Here is a 21,064-nt window from a genome sequence, read left to right on the forward strand (position 1 = left end):
CTGTGCAAGTTAAACATATGCATGCCTTTATTATAGTATGCAGCTTGTGCTGATTGCCAATCCCATTTTTCTGAAATTTCAATTGCTGAATGTTTCAATTATTGCAAGGTTTTGAAAGAAAAATCTAAACCAAGAAGTTTAATGAAAACATTAGTCTGCTCTCTCATTATAGTATATGTTATTTCCAAATAAAGCATATCAATAATATGTTGTATTGAGAGCCACAATTTTCCATGGTATTTTAAAAAAATCCTAATAAGATGAAGCTTATGGGTGCTTATTATAAAATATATTAACACTACAGTCATTTAGATTACATGAAAACCATCAGTTGATTATTTGTGAAATAGCAGATTTATCCAAAATGGGTTTTTAGCTTTCACAGGTAAATACTCTCTTCTCCTCTGTGGGCGTTAAGCTACATCACTATGCTGTGGAGATGAATATTGGAGCTGAATTTCAAAGGGATATAAGGCACTTCAACAAGCCATTTATTGAGGCGAACAGCCTACACATGGCAGGCCACACAGGCCTTCACCAGGGCCATGGGCCTGTCTGGTGGCTCTCCAATTTAACAAAGTGATGTTTTAATGAGCCTGGCTCCAAGGGACAGAAATGCTATTCTCATTTGAGTTCCTTGCTGAAAAAAAATCCAGAACACCTGGTACTGAATAAATGCATGGTAATGGCAGAACAACATACTATAGCCCACTGACAGAGAAATTTCCCTCGTTATCCTCATCAGTTTGTCATAACTAAATCAAGCAATACACGCAATAATGGAAACGCTGTCATTTCAGTTTGGAGACAAAATAAGAAATGTAAATCAAATATTGATGTAATGACACTGCAAATTATGCAATGAAAACATTGAGGTGCCATCCCCGCAGTCTGGGTGATAAGGATTACCTCTTTACCCCAGCCATAACAAGCGTATCAAGCAGGCGACTTGGCTCCAGTGCTTTGACGCCTTTTAAAGTATCTCTCCACTGTGATGTGCATGATCACACAGAAGTGTGATGTGTTCGCAGATCAAGGATGCTCATCCTCATATGCTGTGAGACTGGCCTCATTAGGGCCAGAAAGTTCTAGTTTGGAGACTTTATCCATGCCACAAAGCGTCTATGGATCCTTCTCTGAATCCTATTTGCTGGTGCATAGCACCACAATGTAAACATAAAAGTTACTTTGGAAGCATGTTCTCTGCTATGATTGAGTCACTGACCCATAATATTATCATAATGCGCAAGATCAAACCATTTATTGTGAAGAGACTAATCTTTTGGTCAAAAGTAGACTATTTTCAGATTTAGGATAATCATTAATATCTTTTAGTATATACTGAAAGGTTATCATGTATCTCAAAAGGCTATAAAAATGGAGAATAATTTATGATGTAATGCAAATGGAAATAAAGGGCTCCCATATATTTACTAGTTCATACAGCCTAAATAATAAAATGGAAATTCATCAGCGCACTACTCCACACAGTTATATAGAAAACAGCATTTAAAGTTCATGCCGATGGGACTGGAGATTGTAACCTTAACAGCCTATTACAGCCTGAAATATCATTAAAAACACATCACTGAACTGAACTGCCTCCAAGTGTCAGAGAGCACACATTGTTTATATTGCCTAAATGTCTTCAATTTATAAGATGCAAATTTATGGCTGTGGCTGTCTGTATTTCTTATGGATATTTCCTGAGAGCTTGTTAAACAACAGGAATCCTGGAAGTTTAGTAGTATATAATTATTAGTATTCTTATTTTTATTTCTTAATCTACATTAAAATTGCTGAACATATCTCCTAACATATCTCATAACTAAAAAGCAAAATATAACTTTATTTTCCATAATAATACTAGAGATTAGTGGCTGATATTTTATTTTATAGGGACTTCATGCAAATTTCTCAAGGTACTATGTCACTTCCTGCGACCATGTATGTTTTGAAAAGAGAGTCGACGTTTGGAAAATGTGCTCAAAATGTCTTTTATGGTTCAACGGATGGGATTTTTTTGGATCCATAGGTTGGAAGAGTTTTCGAGACTTTTGAAAATACCTTCAAAACAGCAGTAAGTGTTTTTTAACCACCTCACAGGTTTTTGAAAGATCGCTGTGGATTTATCTGCGGAAAACAGGTGCGAGCCCTTAACGCTAATTAACGTTAGCTGTCTGCATGTGAGACATCAACCATGGCTAAACTATAGCTTGGTAGTATAGCGTTACAGTATGCCAACCTCTCGCAGCAGCAAAATCATTTATTTTTCTGTGGCCTTGGTCATGTTTGAAGATGAAATGTCATCATGTTCAACTTAAAGCATTTTCAACGGTAGCTTTCATTTACATGATTTAACAGTTAGCCAGGTGCAAGCCTGAAACTCCATTCAGATTATTTTCGTCAAGCTAAAAAAGTGGTGGTGTTGTAGAAAAACAATACATATTTTGTATTTAAGCATACATACTGATAAAAGAATTACACATACAATTATTATTTAAATGTGCTGTCCTCTTGCCTTTTACTGTGTGTGATGTTAGGTCGCAGCAGATTGCAGGTCTGGCACACCAGGTCAAGCAGCCAGAGGATTATAGACCTCCAGTCTGATGAATAACACCATGGTCTCATGGGTGAGTTCCTGTCATGCAAATCTATATGCAGTGCCTCTTATAATCAGATTTACCCACAAATATTCTGTGCTCATCACATACTTTTTTAAAACCTGATATTTTTACCTAACTCTGTAAAAAAGTTGGACAATATAGCTGTGTGCAATATAGTCATTAATCTCTGGTCTCTTGTTAGAGTATGTATATGTGTGTATATATATATATATATGACAATAATTGCATTAGGTTGGATTTAATTATTATATATTATATTTAATTTGAAATACAATGTCAGTTTCAGAGTAGATATTGCTCAGCTTAAGCTTTTTATTGAAGTCTTTTCACAACTGTAAATTCTTCTCAATAATAATCTGTTTTCATTATGAGATATACTAAATTGTATTTGAAGTAGATGTCCTATCCAGATATTGATTTAAAGAATATCTTGTGATATCACTGATGATCCCACTGAAGCTGTAACACAAAGACATTTGAGAGGGGATGACTGACTGAGTTAGGGTAAGAAATGTAGTGTAGTGTAGTAAGGATGAAATGGTTATTGGTTACCAATTGATTTTATACTGTCCAGCATCAACAAAGTCAGCAAAACACTACAAGACACAGACAAGTGCAGCATGCAACATAGGTTTGATTTGCTATTCCATTCTTTACAGAGTGTGCGTGCAACAGGTAAAACCAGTGATGCTCCTGGTCCTTTGTCCTTTTCTACCGTGACACGTACACTCGAGAGTGCATTTCAAAGACAGGCTTTCTTTAATGTTAACAAAAAGTGCATTGTGCTGCTAATTTTATTTGTAGTGTTAAATATCTCAATATAAAACTTGGTAAAATTATTTCAGATTGTCTCAGTACTTTTTGGACATTCTCATGCATTTGTGCATTTTCACAAATACTGTGATACTAACTGTGATCATTTTTTGTCACTATCATTATGATCTGAAATTTCCTGGTGTGTGTTGTAGAAGCCAACACCTTAATATTTGCTTCAACATCAAAGTACTTCCTGTACTGGAACTGAATGTTGCCAGTGATTTAATTTAAAATCCCACACACATATCACATTTTGGAATAAGATTGCCTTTTTTGGAATCTTTGTGTCAGAGTCTGTGAAATAGTAGGAGAGTGGTATAAATGATATGAATTTGTCTGTTGAAATGAAAAAAGTTTTAATAAACAGTGGGACTGGTGGAAGACAGTTTTTGTTATCATACAGCTACTTTATGATTTAGCAATGTGAGAAAATGAGAACCGGTTGACATGGTCAGGCATTTCCAATTACTTTTTAAAGCACAGCCATTTTTATGAAATTCTAATTCCCTTGCTGTACTGTAGATCCACATAATTGAAAACTCAGAAAAAAAGTGACTTTTATTCCTAAATCCCTACAATCTAGCAAACATAAACTTGACAGGTGGACGAAATGAAGAAATCTTGACTTCTTGTCTGCTACTCTGATTTGGATGCTCTGGAAAGGTCTTACCTAATCACATTAATGTCAAATAATGGATTATTCTACTTTACCAGACATCTGTGGTCATTTCAATACATCACAGAATTAATCATTTTTTTTCTTTTCCTATTTGTAAATTTGAGGAGATCCCAATTGTCTCTTTCTAAAGTGAGAACAGAAGTTAATCAAATAAAGTGGGATTGAGCATATCAATCATCTGGTCTCTTCGAGGGTCCATGTTGACTGCCAGAGCACATGTCATCATTCATTTTCAGCCAATTTAGTTGATGAATAAACAGCCTGGCGGAGTGTTTGGCACCCATTTTTCATTTACATAAATCTAATTTCAGGTGAAATATTCAAAGTTCACCTTTGCCCCAATATGGCTCTCAGCTTAGCAAAAAGGACTAAAGGGGGTTGGCAGGCTTTCTTTGACTTCTCACTAACATATTTAACAAGATCTGAGAAACATTTCTGATCTTGATCACACTGATTCATATGATTAGAGGAGCACTAATTTCAGTTTCATTTTTGTTACAATTGTAAGATTATTCATTTAATGGCTACAGATTTACAGTGATACATATTTTGGTTCTGAGAGTCAAGTTCTGTTAAATAATTGTAGTCAAAGTGAGGCTGAGTCGTTTTGATAGGATTTAGGTAGGAGTGCATGATAATATCAGCGCGTCATTGGTATTGGCAGATATTAACTTTCAAATTAATTATCAGAATCACCCAGCATGATGTTTTTTGCACACATGGATATTTTATATTTTTTAATGACAAAATGAACATGTACAAAACTTAAACCCTAAGTTAAAGTATTTTTCTTTTTTTGTGCAATGAATGAATATTACATACACTGAAAATCGTTGTATTTTATGTCTCCATCTGCTGGTGGGCCGTCAGGATAAGAGTATGCATAATATGATGTTAATTCCACTACAAAAGACACTTGATGATTTCTGAAATAAGGTGGAGAAAAAGTGGATATATCTATTGGTATCGGATATCAGCCAAATGAGTTGTCATATATCGACATATTAGATATCGGCAAAAGTCCAATATCCTGCATCTCCAGATATAAGTTGTATTATTTTAATAAAGCCTATGGGATAAGTTTGGCCATGGTATCATTTGTTTTGAAAAATGGTGGCCATTTGTCTACATATAGGTAAATTTGATAAGGAATGTCTGTTTCCTTCAATTATTGCAAATGTGTGGTAAGTACAGGTTTGATTGACACTTAATATACCTTCTGGATAATGAAAGATGATATCCTCAGAACTACATTACCATTTCCTATGAGTCTCTTGCTGTAATTGGACTTCTGACAGTAATATTGGTGGTCTTATGCAATGATTTTTAGACAGATTTGTGCTGTGAGGAACATATTTCTAACTCTCAGATAAGAGAAGAAAATGTAAAACAATAGAGAGCGGTCAAGAGAGTCAGACCTGATGTAGAGTGGGAGCTAAAGTGTGTTCTGTTAAACAAAAACGAGACCACTCATGAAAGCAAGCACAGGGCTGTAGCCCAGTAGGTAGTAAAATTGACACCCACTGTATTCTCACTGCATCACTGTGTGCAATATGGACACCAGCTGCTTCAGAAATATCACGCAAAGTACATATAGGTGGGGGATGGGGGCTAAAGATTTGAATTTCAGTTTGAGGCAATTTAAGGAAGACTACAGAAAAGCTTGCACTGAGATAGGTCCTCTTTGTTTTTTGGTGTAAAATATAAAAGATGTGGAGCTTAGCGATTTGATTTCAAGTGGTTGAACAGGATTCTCACTAATGCTGCAAAAACAGCTCAATATTAACACCTATTTGATACAAAAAGAAGTGTTGAAATGCATCTTTGCAAGATGCAGTAGATCCAGAGGCATTTTAATGAGTTTGCTGTCAGATGATCAAAAACCATGCCACCAGGCAATTGCACATTTACTGTTTTCAAGATAACAGACTTTAGCATCTGCGTTTGGATCTCCTCTTCTCTGTGCAACTGTCTATTAATCCAGACTCTTTCTGAACGGGCCTACATCACTGTGTGGAATATTTACAAGTTATGATAACAATCACAGGGCATGGGAAAATGAAAGTGGCCAAATTACTTTCTGGGATGACTGATACGGTAATAATATGATGGTTTTAACATTAATTGCCACAATGAGATCTGCTTTGTGACTGGCTTTGCATCATGTAAAATAGTATATGTCTTCAATTTGTGCTTTAAGACTGCTGGGTCTCCATATTCAGCTTAGATTGCTTACATTACATGGCTGATTGACCATGACAGTTCCTCTAGCTTTTAGATTGTTTTGCTATGAGATTAAACCAACATTTCGTCACGCTGTCCAATAAGCTTCCACAGAGGTGTTCAGCCTCCTGATTAAACTTTGCATTACTGCCCCTGATAAATGAAAAGAAATGTCCTCAATCTCAAAGTCACCTCCGAGCTCTAATATGGTCAGTTTCGTAGATTGCATGCACGCCTGTGCTTTCAGATTGGCTGGCTTTATTTTTAGTGCTTGTTTTGAGGTAGTGAGTGGCTGTAAGGCACAAACTGGTTGCAGACTTGACTGAGTATCAAATTGTCATTTCAAAAGTGACAAGGTGCTGATTTGCCCGCCTGGCACTGAGCGATTGGACATCACTGTTGACAAATGGGCAGTGGAACAAAACTGGCAGGATGCTAGGGAAGACAAAATGCCTTCAGCCAGAGTTTTTTTTTCTATCTGTTATCACAGCTGGACAACAGCTAGTTAAAATTCCTGAATTTACTGATAGTATTATCGTTTTGCTGCCAACCATTTCTGTGTCAAGTGCACCTCTTGCAAATATTTATCCACTGTGCTGTTGTCACTTATTTGTTTGATGTGTATAGAAAAAGTGGACCGTGTGGACTCCTGTTCTTTATTTAACTTCTACAGGATCCACTGGTGCATTTGCCTTAACAAAGCTACATTTTCTTTTTTTGAATTTCGTTTCATTGTTAATTTATGTGGGGGCGGCACAGTGGCGTTGTGGTTAGCACTGTTGCCTCACAGCAAGAGGGTCCCTGGTTTGAAACCCGGTTGGAACGGGGTTCGGTCCGTGGGCGGGGCCCTTCTGTGCGGAGTTTGCATGTTCTCCCCGTGTCTGCGTGGCTTCTCTCCATGCAGCTCAGGTTGATTGGTGACTCTAAATTGCCCTTAGGTGTGACTGTGAGTGTGTATGGTTGTCTCTCTATATGTGTCGGCCCTGCGATAGTCTGGTGACCTGCCCAGGGTGTACCCCGCCTTCCGCCCGATGACAGCTGGGATTGGCTCCAGCCCCCCCGCGATCCTTACAAGGACACGCGGTTACAGAAAATGAATGAATGAATGTTAATTTATGTTAATTTTAGGGTATGTAATGTATGGAAAAAAAAATGGAAAAATGGAAAAAAAAAAGCAAGTCATCTTGCATTTAAATATTTTAATCAGTGTAAGAAGCTACATCAGCAGATACATATAGCTTATATATAAAAAGAGTAAATGAAACAAATTTTGTAACTTAAAAGTTCAGTGTGTAGGATTTAGGGGGGTATTTTGGCAGAAATGGAATATAGTGTAAGAAGTATGCTTTCTTTAGTGTATAATCACCAGAAAATAAGAGTCGTTGTCTTATAATAAGCCCTTTATTTCTACACAGGGACTCAATCCTCATCCATCTACAGTAGCCCAGAATGGACAAACCAGTCTCTGGCTCCTGGTAACAACCTCCTGAATGTCTGTATCAGAAAAAAGGTGAGCATACATTAAGTTATTATAGGAAAAAAGATGAGCAGACATTAGCAGGTGCTGGGCTAGCAGCCCATAGCCATAGAATAGCTGAAGTATGTAGGAGAAACACTGATTTGTAACATGAAACTACTGAATTCAGTGTTTTTACCAGTTTGAATGACCTGGTCAATTTGTTTTGGAGAGTGAGACCTCTGTGGATAATTTGGCTCCAGTTAAAACCAATGAACACTGAAGGAATTCTAACTAGGAGAGGTTTCAGCTGCTTGCAATATGCAGTCCTCACCACTAGATAAGGACTGCCACTATATCCTGCTAAGTATTACCCTAAATATTACACAAAGGACCTTTAAAATTTACTTATGGGAAATTTTAGGAAAAAAATCAGGGTTAAAGGTGTACACAATTTAGCACAATCATGATCCAAAAAATATAAGTTTCACTAAAATAACTTGCATCAAATTATTAAACCTAGTGTTAACAATAAGCTAAATAGATGCCATGATACATTTTATAAATATGGAATATAAATTCTGTATTGCATAAAACTGATGTAGTAATGTCTGGAATACAATATAGAACTACAATACCTCCAGTAATCCAACCAAACCAAGCTGAAATGCTGTCTGTGTGTTTGCGCAGTGTGTGTACAGTGTATTTGCATGCAAGAGGAAAAACACATGGATGCAATATGGTGGGGAGAGAAGCTAGATGTCAGACAGTCTAAGGGAAGGAGAGCAGGCCTGAGTGGGTCAGTGGATGTCATTACACGATAACAGTTGTAAAGGGATTAGAGAGAGAGATATGAGATGCAGATTGCTGCAATTACTACAGTATTTCTCCAAAGCATTTACAGCCACTGCATGAACTGATGGCCACTTAAATTCCTCTGTTCATTATATCTTTATCAATGTTAAATTAAAGGTCCAGTGTGTGGGATTAAGCTGGATATATTTGAAGAATTGAAATATGAAGTAATATGTGTGATTTCTTAAGAGTATAATCACCTGAAAATGAGATTTGTTGTATTTTTGTGACCTTAGAATGAGCACTTGTCTAAGAAGTCTGGCATGTTACATCTCCATGTTTGTAAAGTAGCCCAGAACAGACAAACAAAGCACTGGCTCTAGATAAGGCCATTCAGGTTTTTGTGTCAGCCACTGTAGTTAGCAGCCCCTTTGTGACGAACAGCAGTGGAAAAACACTGATTTCTTATGCGAAGCGCCTTTATTCAGTGTTCTGGTTCTTTTGTTTTAGAGAGACGAGACCTCTGTGGATAATTCACCTCCCGCTAAAAACCCCCTGAACCATGAACACTGAAGGAATTATAAGTGGGAGTTTCACGCTCGGTACATGGGAGAAGTTTCAGCTAGTTGCAATCTGCCAACATTACTGCTAGATACCACTAAATCCTGCACTCCGTTTCTTTGATTTAATAAAACTTAAATTAAGGTATAATTTAGGCTTAAAAAATGTTGTAATAAAATTATACATATGCAGTAGATACAGTCTTATTAGTTTTCCACCTAAAAAGTCAATGTAGTTTTAGGACTAAGTTTGGTATTTCTGGCTCTTCCTCATATTAGTATTGATTGAAAAATATTTGTAAATAAAAACCAAGGCTGAATCAGGCTGGTAGCCTACCCGAAATGACTTTGGCAGACTATGGTTGCTATCACATCATCCTGTTGAGAGCTATGCATTATTCAGTCCTTGAGATACAGAATAAGAGTAGAACACCCATTCACACCCATTCACCAATGGTCTGATCAGATCTTGGTGCCTACCTCTGAATTTTCAAGACAAATCCTGCAGACAGAACGTAACTATGTATCTGTCCCAGGAAACCCTCACTGGATTTATTTTGAAGATTCATCTTGCAGTGGTAATGCATTTCCCCTGTCTCTGGTCTTGCAAGAAAGCAATCTAATGAAAAAGGAAAGGAAAAAACACATGTTGAATTTCAGCTGCCTCTGAGTCCAAACCAATCCCGGCTATTGCTACAGATAAGACTGAACTTATAATTGAATTAAAAGTGAATCTGCAGTTTGAACATATGTAAAATACAATTCAGTACAGTAAGTATTTCTGTTACATATGATCAGTTAATGTCAGTGGTTAAATAAGTTGTCAAATAATCACCTGAATACGCATGGGAATGGTATTTTCTTTAAATGCAGAATTCTTATTAATTTTTTAGTTCAAATAATTGATGCTGAAATGATGGCTGTGACTCCTCTTGTAATTTCATAGGGAGACAAAGTGCAGACTCCGAGCCAGTTTTCCAGAGGTATTTGTTTCAGTATCATTACCACCTTTAATTATTTGGCATTAGTATTAGTTATTTGTAAAGAAAAATGATAGTGAAACACATACATACAGTATAAGATCAAAGAGGTTATATTTTTTAACGAGGTAAATTTCAATCCCGTCACTGAATGTCAAATGCGTTGTCTTGTCATCAGATAATAAGCAGCTGGTACCCCCTGCATTCAGTCTGAGGACATTAGGTGCTCCTGACCCACAGCAGCTCACCTTAAACTTGTGAGTGTGAGGTGGCAGAACAGCTCACACCTCCCATTAGGTGAGGAGAGGTGAGGAACCAATTACCTGGATATATGTCTCGGGGCCAAAAATATCATTGTCAGCTTGTCAAAATGTGAGAAATGAGGGAAAAAAAGAGAATGGTGACAAATCGCAATGTAACATGACGGATTGTGTTATCTTTTAGTTTCCCTCCCAGATCTGATAGAACCCACAGAAGGATCCATAAGCTGTAGAGGGACTACTATACTGTTGCATCACTTTGGACTTTTAAAATCTGGCAATGATTGTTTGTAACCTCTTCTTTACAACAGTCACCACACTAGAAAAAAAACGCTGTATGGGATGCAGTTTCTTGTTCAGGAGAACTACAGCAGCGAGAATGCTTGGCAACGATAAAAACTGAAATAAGGTACTTCACTCTCTTTACAACAGTAGTTCCCAACTGGTGGGTCATGGTCTGAAAATGGGTCGCAGGTCCATGCTTAATGGACCGCAAGTAACTCATCAACTTGTCAAGTTTGTAAAAAAAAAAACAAAACAAAAAAAAAACAACCCACACTCCATTTTGGAGTATAATGAATTTTCACACAGTGCTTTTATTTTGAAGTGCTGTGTCTGTTAACTCTTGCAATAAGTTTTATTTCTTTGTTTTTTAAGCCAACATGTTGTTTACATTTTATGACAGAAATTTAAAATGAGGTATTTTATCTAATGTGTGGACCTTGAATATTTGGACCCTGTGTCTGGACCAGTTGGGAACCATTACTTAACACCACATTATCATGTTCCCTCACACTACATAACAGTAATTATATTATTTCATGTTTTTATAGTACTGGACTAAACTGATTTTTTTTTTGGCCACTTGGGGGCCGCCGAAACAAGTCGTAAACACAACACTGACGTTTTATCCCCTTCTAAGGGCATTTTTATACCTATAGTTTGTTCGTTCTCGTCTAAATCAGGGACTGATTTGTGATAGTGTTGCAATTGTCTCGAGTTTGGTTTGTCTTCACAGCATTTATAAGTGAAACAAAATTTATAGTGCACAAGAAAAAAAAACCCTCTGTAATTGGTCATAATTTCGTGTGTAGGAACGTGGGAAAACTCCAAAAGTAAACAAAGAGAAAAAGAAAAGCATCACTGTCCAATTATTAATGGAGAAACAATGTTGTGGATTAGTTTTGGTCTTGTATTGTTTATTTTATGGTTTGCATTTATTATTTAAGGCAAACAATGCAGTTTTAAAATGAAGCATATTGCAGCTTGGAAATAATGTGTTGATTAATTGGAGTTGCTAAAGACGCGTATCAAGTCGGTTGAGAAGAAAGTGTGTGTTAACTCTTCTGAACTGTGGCATGCTTATCAGCCAAAAATATTCCCAAAGATTCATCAGGAACTGTATGTCTTCAACACAGCCTCAACTCTTTAACATTGATGTGAAAAGATAGGGCAAGCATAGACTGTTTTGTAACTTAAGTACAAAGCGTAGCTGGGACGGGAGCTGGTTAAATCCAAAAAAGGCGTAATTCCTTCTTGTGTCAGATTGAGGTCACGAAGTATCCGCACTGAATCACACCAGAGTTCTTTTATAACTGGACTGAAACCACCTCTGCAATCAAGTCGTGTATGATTGCTGTGTTCTTGGGGCGGGGGATATGGCCCTAAAATAATATCGCAATATCTCATAGTATTTTTGCAATGATAATAATCTTAAGGATATGAAAAAAAATCATCCCAAGAGCATACCGTTCAACAAAATAAGCATTATAAGTTTTACATGTTAGCATAAATATAATAGTTTGCCTTCAAATATTCAGTAAAAAAAAAAAACTATTCAAAAATGATCTAATTTCTTTAGTTTGTAAATAATAATAACTGGAAGTAAGTTCGCTCTCAGCCATGTTTGTTGTTGCCTTGCGAAACAGTATGACATCATTATATCAACAAATTTCAATATTGCTATAATATGAAGTTTTCTTTGCATTTTGAAAATTGTACCAGCATTGTCATTGTGAACAATTATGATATGGCAAATCCCTACTGTGTTCACACAGTTCAAGTGTTCAGACCAAGGAGGTTAACACTCCACGGTTTTATTCAAGTAAACAAGGCAGGTGTGAAAACACCCAATGTTCAGTTGGCAAACTTGTTATTGAACTGTGGCCTATTTTCACAATCAGAAAATACAGAACATTGTTAGTATTAATTGATGATATTTTAGGCCAACTGAGGAATGCGAGTCCAATATTAATTCCCCTTTTAGCTCTGTTTTTGTCTCCACTAATTACTGAGAGGAATATCTGGCTCCTTAGCTTGCTAAATGCTCCACAATGTTTACCTGCGAGTTGCTAGCTTTGTCTGTCTGCTGCTTTGAGCTGGGCAGGTAGCGTTCAGTGAGTTTTAAGAGCTTATTTAAATAAATTAATAATAAATGTCAGATAGAATCAAATACGAAGGGCTTCTTCTCTAGTTTCACTATTTTGCACTGATGCTCAGCTATCATGCAGGAAAGGAATCTGTGGCAGGAGAGCAGAGATACCAATTTCTCTGCTGACAGTAGCTTCAATAGACCATAATGCAATACAGACACAAGATATGATACAGTTTGAGTAAGGGAGATGACTCTTACTTTTTCTCCACTGGAAAAATTTGATCTCTTGCTCTCACTATCACTGTCACTGTCGCTACCACTATCACTCTACCCTCCTACACATAACACCCTTAGCTGAAAGCAACAAGTTCACAGGAGGTCGTCAATAGTCTGGGAAATGTACAAAATCACTAACTCAAGCAGATAAGGCCGGTAGAGAAGAAGTGGGTATACCAAGAACACTGTAAATTACACCAGTTCACTGCAAAATAACTCCTGAAATGCACTGAACATCACAGGTTGATGATGTATAACAGTGTAAGAGTATCTGTGCATGGAATTATTTTTATACAAGTATCGAAAAGGAAAACATGTCAGCAAGACGTGGTTGTCCATTTGATAAATCAATCACCAAGGAGTCTATTAATACAGTATCCTGCGGAGTGTGACTTACACCAAATGATTTATTTTGTTCTATTTTACGAAACAGAAATATTAAAAAAAAAAAAAAAAATGTTACGGCCACGGCTATCAAAACACAAAACCAATGTCAGTCAGAGGTCAGTGCTGTTCAGCAAGTACAATCTATAAAGTAAAAGTCTGTGTGGCCTTGAATACAGAACATGCCTCCTACTCCCTCAGGCATCCTTTTATTACTGTCAGTGTATTTAAAATGTGCCCTGCAGAAGGGAATGAGATGACTTCACAGCTGTGTAACAGTGTGTACAATCAGTGTAAGTAGTGATGATCTGCTCAGGTAACCATTTTATTTTCACAGGACATAAACTGATAGCAACAGCTGAGACTGACAGCAGGATTTATATCCTGACACTGATATGTACATCATTCTGTATCAGCTTCCCTTGAAATGGAACAGACGGATATGTGTCTGCAGCTGTGCAAATTCCACAAGAGGTGTATTCTTAAACAGAGGATCGTACTCTCTCTCCAAGGCTGTATATTTTATAGTTCACACATTTCTATGACACATGAGATAAAGCAGAAAGATAGGGGTCCCAGAGACAGATGAGACATTGAGATGTAGAAATGAAAATGCCGGTTCCATTTGTCTTGTCACTAATGGACAGGACAGCCAATCAGTCAGTAATGACCCTCTCGCTTGTCTAAATAATAGTGTCATTAAAATGATGAAACTAATGTAATGTCAGAAAGTATTTAGTCGTTTGTCTCGTATTGCCACTGTGTGTCTGCTAATGGGAATTGGCTGTGACTCCCGTTAGGTAAAAATGTTAGGTATTTGCATCAGATAGAGTAAGGAAAAAGATCTTTGTACAAACAGGTGTTTTTGTCCCTCTGTGTCATGCAAATATGTAGAACTGATTCATGCTCAGTCAAGGTGCCACATGAAATTAAACACCAATGAATAATTGCTATATTATCTTTTAGGAATCTCTGTATCTCTGAATCTCTCTAACTGCAGAAAACAATTAAAACAGACCAGCATTGTGAAGACCAGCGTCCTCTCATGGCAGTTTTACATTGTGTGCCTCCAGGTCAGGTTTCACAGAAAATCTGCTGGATGGAATTTCACCTGTTAACATTTGGTGAATGAGTAAGCTCACTTCAAACAGGTGCGACAAGTTATCTTGATATGTGGTGTTGAATGTCGCAGGGAGAGGATGGGTCTTCTGTGTCTTTTATTACTGTGATTTTCTACTTTTCCTCTGCACATAATTAGCAATGTCTCAACTCTGAATTTGGAAGATTTACAAAATTAGCTGTGTCTTTGTATTAACTGAATCGGATTTATCTTGTTGAACAAATTGTGTGCAGGTCACAAGGCCTTGTTTACTATACAGCTTTTTTGCTTTGTTGAAAATCACACAAACAAAAACTATCAGGGTTTAAAGGAAATGTGGTCTTAATTTTCAGGAAAAGGCCCAAAGAAACTTACAATACAACTAACTTGAGATACAGATTATGAGTTTTTTTCCCCTTGGCAATTATATCAAGGTACCACAAACAATTTCATAATAATACCATGTAGTATTTGTCTTGGTATTCTTGGTAGGATATTAAAGAGCAGGAGTCATGAATGTCTTCACAGTCACATTAACTATTATATAGAGCCAAGATATGGAGCCAGTATCATTCATTTGGCTCTTGCACTTGGTTAATGCTAATGTGTTAGTTTTTTTAACTGGCCTGAATATCAGTGGAACATTAATCTTTATTAAATCATTCTCAGAGCACAAAGAATTAAGAAGAGAGATATGCAGAATTGTGAGTTGGGGAAACTAAGGCAGTAAGACTTTCTATCTGCTTTCCCTGTTTGCTTTTACTGAGAACAGTAAAGCAACTCATCATGATTAATATTAACCATAGAGGTGGAGAAACTGCACTTATTCAAGTAGTCATCTGAATTTGCTAAAAGCGCTGTATTGCATTAAGTAGTATTTCCTGCTTTTAAAACAGGTTCTTGTGCTAGGAAGAGCACTCCACTGGCTATATTGAATGCACAGACTTTTGGTGGTTGCGCAAATTAATTAGTGCTTTGAGGGAGGCATATTTTATCCTGCACTAGAAGCTCTTGATGTTAGAGAAACTGTCTTTCTATAAGTCTTGGTCAGTGTCCTGTCACAGTGCATTCATAGCTTTACCAAACTGTCTGTTGGTGTTCGTCTGGCTTTGCTGACATGGTCTTTGTTCTGTGGACTGTTATATCAAAAAGAGCAGGGGGTAGAGTAATGCAGCTCCCTGAGAGGTGAGCCTTTTAACCTCAGCACAATAAAGTGAGGCATCACAATTCAAAGGGCTGCTCTACAGTCTGTACACAGTAATCTGTTCAGTCATGCGTCACTGTCACCCACATTCTTTGTGCCATCACATTTCTGTCTTGTCGTAAATACTTCAATCACAGCATGTCTCCCCTCGAGGAATAGCACTTTCTTGAACCAAAGCGGAGGCCAGGGCAGTTTCACATTCCAGCCAACAGCTCATCCATCAGATTGAGCAATAATGGCACCTTCTGTGTCCTAAGAACAGTTTTCATAAGACATAGAGGACTTGACTTTGTGTGAACAACAGTGTATCAAAGGGTTCAGCGCTGCATGGCATCTTCCATCTGTGTCTGTAAAATCTATGTCAAATAAAGGACAATTTGAAAATAGTTTTGTATGTGTGGCTACTGGATACTTAGATGGATTTAGAATGGTGTGATGTCATCCATTGGTTTGCTCTGCTCAAATCTCATCTTAAGAGGCACCTTTGTAAACTTGCATATTCAGTTTGATCCCTTTTCAGCTTGATCCAGTCTACCTTTGAACATAATGGTTTTATACACTGTAAATTTGTCTTCTTAATTTAACTGATCTGTTTTTACGCTGATGTTTTTTAGCTCAGCCCTCTAAGGTGTCCTTAAGTGTATTGAAAGGTCTAAAGTGCCTACAAATAAAATGTATTATTGTTATTATTATTATTAGGCAGTAGAAAGACACAAATAGTTCTGAAATTGATGTGACATGCCCAGAAAAAAAAGAGAAAAAGGACTGTGGCATTGGCTTTTGCTCATAAAGTAGAAAACATACAACTACCAGAATGCATTGGACCTATAAACACTCCCACTGGTGGATGATGTACTACAACTTGGTCCATTCGACACAATGGCGGCCCGCTGAAACATATTTCTGAAAACATTTGAGGCAAGAAATGGGCAACTCTGTAAAAGTTTTTTCTGTAATAGTTTTTTGGCCTCCATTTTCACTGTGCAGGAAGCAGTATGACGTTCTCTTCCTGTTTACAACTTCTTACCATTAAAATACGGGAATTAAAATATGTTTCTGAAAACACTGAAGGTGAGAAATAGGCAGTGCTGTAACATCATCTTGATTTATATTTTCTGAGTATTGCCTAGTTTTACCGTTTGATCAGATTACGATCTGAGTTTGAGGTGCGTGTGTGTCTCTTGATCCAGCTGTATCACTTTGTATCCGTGGTGGTGGCACAGGTTGTGGGTAATATGAAAATGTGGAAGTACAGCCTGCAGAAGTACAGTTTAGGGGTCAACAGATTAAAGGCTGGGCTGATTATCTGGGTCGATATTTGGCATTCGGTCCGTTATGTGTCTACATTTTATTTTAACAATCACAGATAAAATTAATCACTTAAAAAGTGCAAAGAAATTGTCTGCACGGGAGGAACTTCTACTTTATAAAACCTCAGTGAGCTATTTTTATATATTCATTTTTTTAGTTTAAATTTTTACCTGACTTTATGAAAAAAATGTAGTGAAATTTTCTGTATATGATGTTGAGCATTTTAGTTTTGATTACACATTTGCTAAGTTTTGTGTTGGAGTTTGTGAGATTGACAGTCTGAAACACTGATCATCAGCCTGTCTGCCTGCTATCTAAAAACAACTAGCAACCTTTTTATGTAACATAACACCCCAAAGTGCAGGTAATGTTTATTATACATTCCTACCGCGGACTGCAGTTATATTAGGGAATAAATACTGAAAGACAATAAATTTATGCAGACAGACTGCCTTTCTGTCAAGCCAACAACCATGATTTGGGATCATAATAGTTGTAAGCAGTGTCATAGTTTCATACAAGTTGAATGTAACTTAAAATAACTTGGACCCTTGAGTCACCACTGCACTGTGGTTCAACTATATTATAAAAGGTTCTGCTTGACAGCATCAATGCATTATCATTCGGCTCTCGTGTCAGAGCAGCGTGCTACAGATGAATGGCTTTACATACACCGAAAGGTCATCTCCTCTGAGAAAGGATAGGACAGCACAAGCCAAAACTGCACTTCCAAAACAGAGCAAATACAATTATTTGCTTAGTCACACTTAACAAATATTGAAAAAAAAGCCTATTTGTCAAGATGACGAATGCATACAGAAATAATCGAGTGAAGAGCAGTGTTATAGTTTTTTATTATATCAGCACAATCGGCCATCCTGGCCTCATTATTTAGAGTGCAAAACAAAGATGTTGCCCCCATGTCACCGCTTAATTCAGGAAACATAAAACTCAAATGATGTCATCAGAGAAAGATGAGGAGAGACTAGATAGTGGCAGTGATTACTGAGTCAGAAGAAGAAGCATTTGTGTGTTTTGTTTGTAGCTATGCTTCATAAAATAATCTCCAAACAGAGGAAAATCTCAGACTGATCATTGGAGTGGTGGCTCTGCCATCAGATCACAGTGTAAGATATGTCTGTCCACATGCAGAAGTGACTTCACCCAGGGGTGTTGCTGCCTTGCATTATGCAAACTATTCAAAGCAATCAGTGCACCACATGTATGGTCATGCCTGCTGTTGTCATGGAAATCATTTCAGAGTAAATGGTATGGAAGTGTGTGTGGGGGGGGTCAATTCTGAGATGCTCTGCCATTCTGTCTTGAAAGATTATGTCTTGATGCAGAATGGTCAGTACCCTGAAATTTAAAACTAAATTCTCAACATTACAATTGCCTGTAACAATTTTGTTAGGTTTAGATTTTTTTTTTGCCATGCTGTACTTAAATAACCAGCCTTTATGCACTACCCATGTCACTCGACAATTCCACTAGAGGGCACATCAGAGAGCTTCTGGATTTGCATGACGTAAACAATCAAGCTGACAATTCAGGATGTTACAATATTTATAATGCTGAGAAAAAGCAAGGACAGTACCATTGCATTGTATTTGTTGATGAATAGTGACAATGACACATTGCACAGATCCAGGTAATTGCTAACATGCTCTTTTTGCTTTCCTCAGAACTTTACATTAATGTTGTCGCTGCTGACTTACCTACAGAAACCTGACCCTGTCACATCCCCATACTGCCCCAGCTGTTTGTATGTGTGTTGCGCACCAGTAATATTATTTTCTGAGGAAGTGCACAACCACTGAACAAACGGGCGTAGGATATGTAAGGCAGCCATCATGCATCATCAGAAAAAAAAAAAAATCTGCCCCATGTCTCTAAATTACAAGATTATCAACCCAATTATATGAAAAATGTTGGCATTATATCATTCTGCAAACCACAGATACTTTACATTTGTACGTTATTTTGTAGTAGACAAAAAGAACCTCTTGGTTGTGGTTAGGAAAAGATCATCTCTTTTCAGGTGGCACACTCAAATCTTTTTCTTAGCTCAGGGCTGAATTCAGTCTCCCTCAAACAGGAGTTCTATTCAATCCATGTGAGTGGTTTGAAAATGAATCAATCTAATAAGATACTGTTGAAAGTTTCTTCTTTAAAGAAGAAAATTATACGTTTTATCTATCATCAAGTGTTTGTTAAAATCCTTGCTATCATCAGCAAAACAGTCTGGAGTGAATACTTTGGATCCCACCGGGATGATGATACATGGAAAAACATTTTGCTGGATGCAAAAAAATTAGATGTTCTAACAAATCCTATGTGTTTGTCATTATGTTGGAAATGTAAAAATAGTTGTGGTACTTATACTCATCTTATGTGATCATGTCCTAAAAAAGTTTCTGGTTTAAGAAAATATTTGGAATTGAGATACCATTAAATCCACATAATTTTGTATTGGGATCAGACTTCAGCTTTAAACGTGGGTTCAGGTACATTTTTGGACCTGCTTTACATGTTCCACTGCTCGCAATTTTACAAAAAATGGTTAGACAAAGAGCCCCCTGACATCACAGTGTAGTATATGAATCTTATGTCCATATTGCTTCTGGAGAGATTATCATATGTGCTAAGAGGTACTCTTGAGGTTTTTGGAAGGGACTGATTGCCAATAGCAATATACCTAAAAGAAGAATATCAAATATAACTAAAGTATGTTAAAGGCCATAATTTGTAGAATTTCACTGGCTGAGATTACTGCTATTGCCAGTATTTTTTGTGATATTTTGTCTTGTTTGTTTGTTTTCTTTGTATTTTGTCTCTTTTCTTATTTTGAGGCTTTCACTATGTGTTGTCTTAATTTTAGATAAATATAAAAATAAATAAAAATAAAATTTCTAAAAAAACACCCATGTACTAAAAAACAAATGATTTTGTTTTTTTGTTGATGTAGAACATTGGTCTGCGGCTCAGCAGGTGTCACGCCATCCACCATCCCCTCCACCTTCAGATGATAAACTCAGCTCATGTGCTGCGTCACTTTAGAGAGGTTGATATGTTAGGTATTAAACGTACAGATATAATGTCTGTGGTTTGCAGAAACTTACAATGCAAACATTGTGTAGCTTGAAATAAGTTGTAGATATTCTTTCCCTCAATAAGGATTCTTTCTGTCGTGATGCATTTAGCCAATATTTTTGAGCCTGTTGTTCTTAGCCATCGTATCCCTTCAGTCTTTCATTTGAAAGAATGGTCAGATTAAAGGCCAAACCCATTTTCTCAACCTCATTGGTGCGAAGAGTTGTCATCAGTTTATTTTTTCTACCAAGGCTCTCCTTTATGAGCTGATACATTCATGAAGTTTTCTTCTCACTCTAATGATTTAGTATTTGTATAAAATGCACTCCTTAGCCAAAGATTTAAATTTGAGATTTTCCAGTTTATTACAATAACATTAAGTTTTCGTTTCCATTACAAATCTAATAATTAATCCACATAAATAATAGAGCCTATCCCTAGGCCAATAACACATTTCCTTATCCACACTTGATAATCATGCATAGTCACAACTTGTGGGCAAATTTTCCCACAGTTAAGCAGCAGTTAAGTCACTTTTCATTTTCCCCTGGGATTAAGTGGTTGGCAGCTTTATTTACACCAAATATTCTGGACCACTGCACCATAACCTCTGTAACGCACATTTTCCGTCTTTACATTCTTTTGGTCTTTATTGGGTAAACAAGAAAGACCTTGACTTCCCTTGTGGCCTTTCCGAGCAGTTGAAAAAAGGAAGTTAATTAAAGTGAGTAATCAGTACTTTTTGTTTGGAAAATGACTTATTGTTTGCTTGTTTACATGCTTGAGGGAAACCTTTTTACAAAAGGATAGTTCTATATCTACAGAGACATTGGGGCTAAAATGCAATTGGGGGATAAAAGCTCTTGTACATAATGCTTGTTTTTTTTTCCTTATTATGTCTGTCAAATCAGAGTATGGTGGTAATCT

At 36.9% G+C, this 21,064-nt stretch overlaps 1 protein-coding gene across 1 annotated transcript in view; it reads left to right on the forward strand.

Annotated features, from left to right (window-relative positions):
• Positions 1–1,935: 1,935 nt before the first annotated feature.
• The window catches only part of tenm4 (teneurin transmembrane protein 4), a 269,283-nt gene continuing 250,154 nt past the window's right edge, over positions 1,936–21,064 (forward strand). The window contains exons 1-3 of the mRNA XM_088079182.1: positions 1,936–2,080; positions 2,544–2,633; positions 7,761–7,855. The gene's annotated coding sequence lies outside the window, so the exon portion shown is untranslated. The remainder of the gene's footprint in view (positions 2,081–2,543; positions 2,634–7,760; positions 7,856–21,064) is intronic.

The sequence above is a fragment of the Plectropomus leopardus genome, chromosome 6, assembly GCF_026936395.1.
Source record: "Plectropomus leopardus strain MGB_pleo_1.0 chromosome 6, ASM2693639v1, whole genome shotgun sequence".
Taxonomy (NCBI): Eukaryota; Metazoa; Chordata; class Actinopteri; order Perciformes; family Serranidae; genus Plectropomus; species Plectropomus leopardus.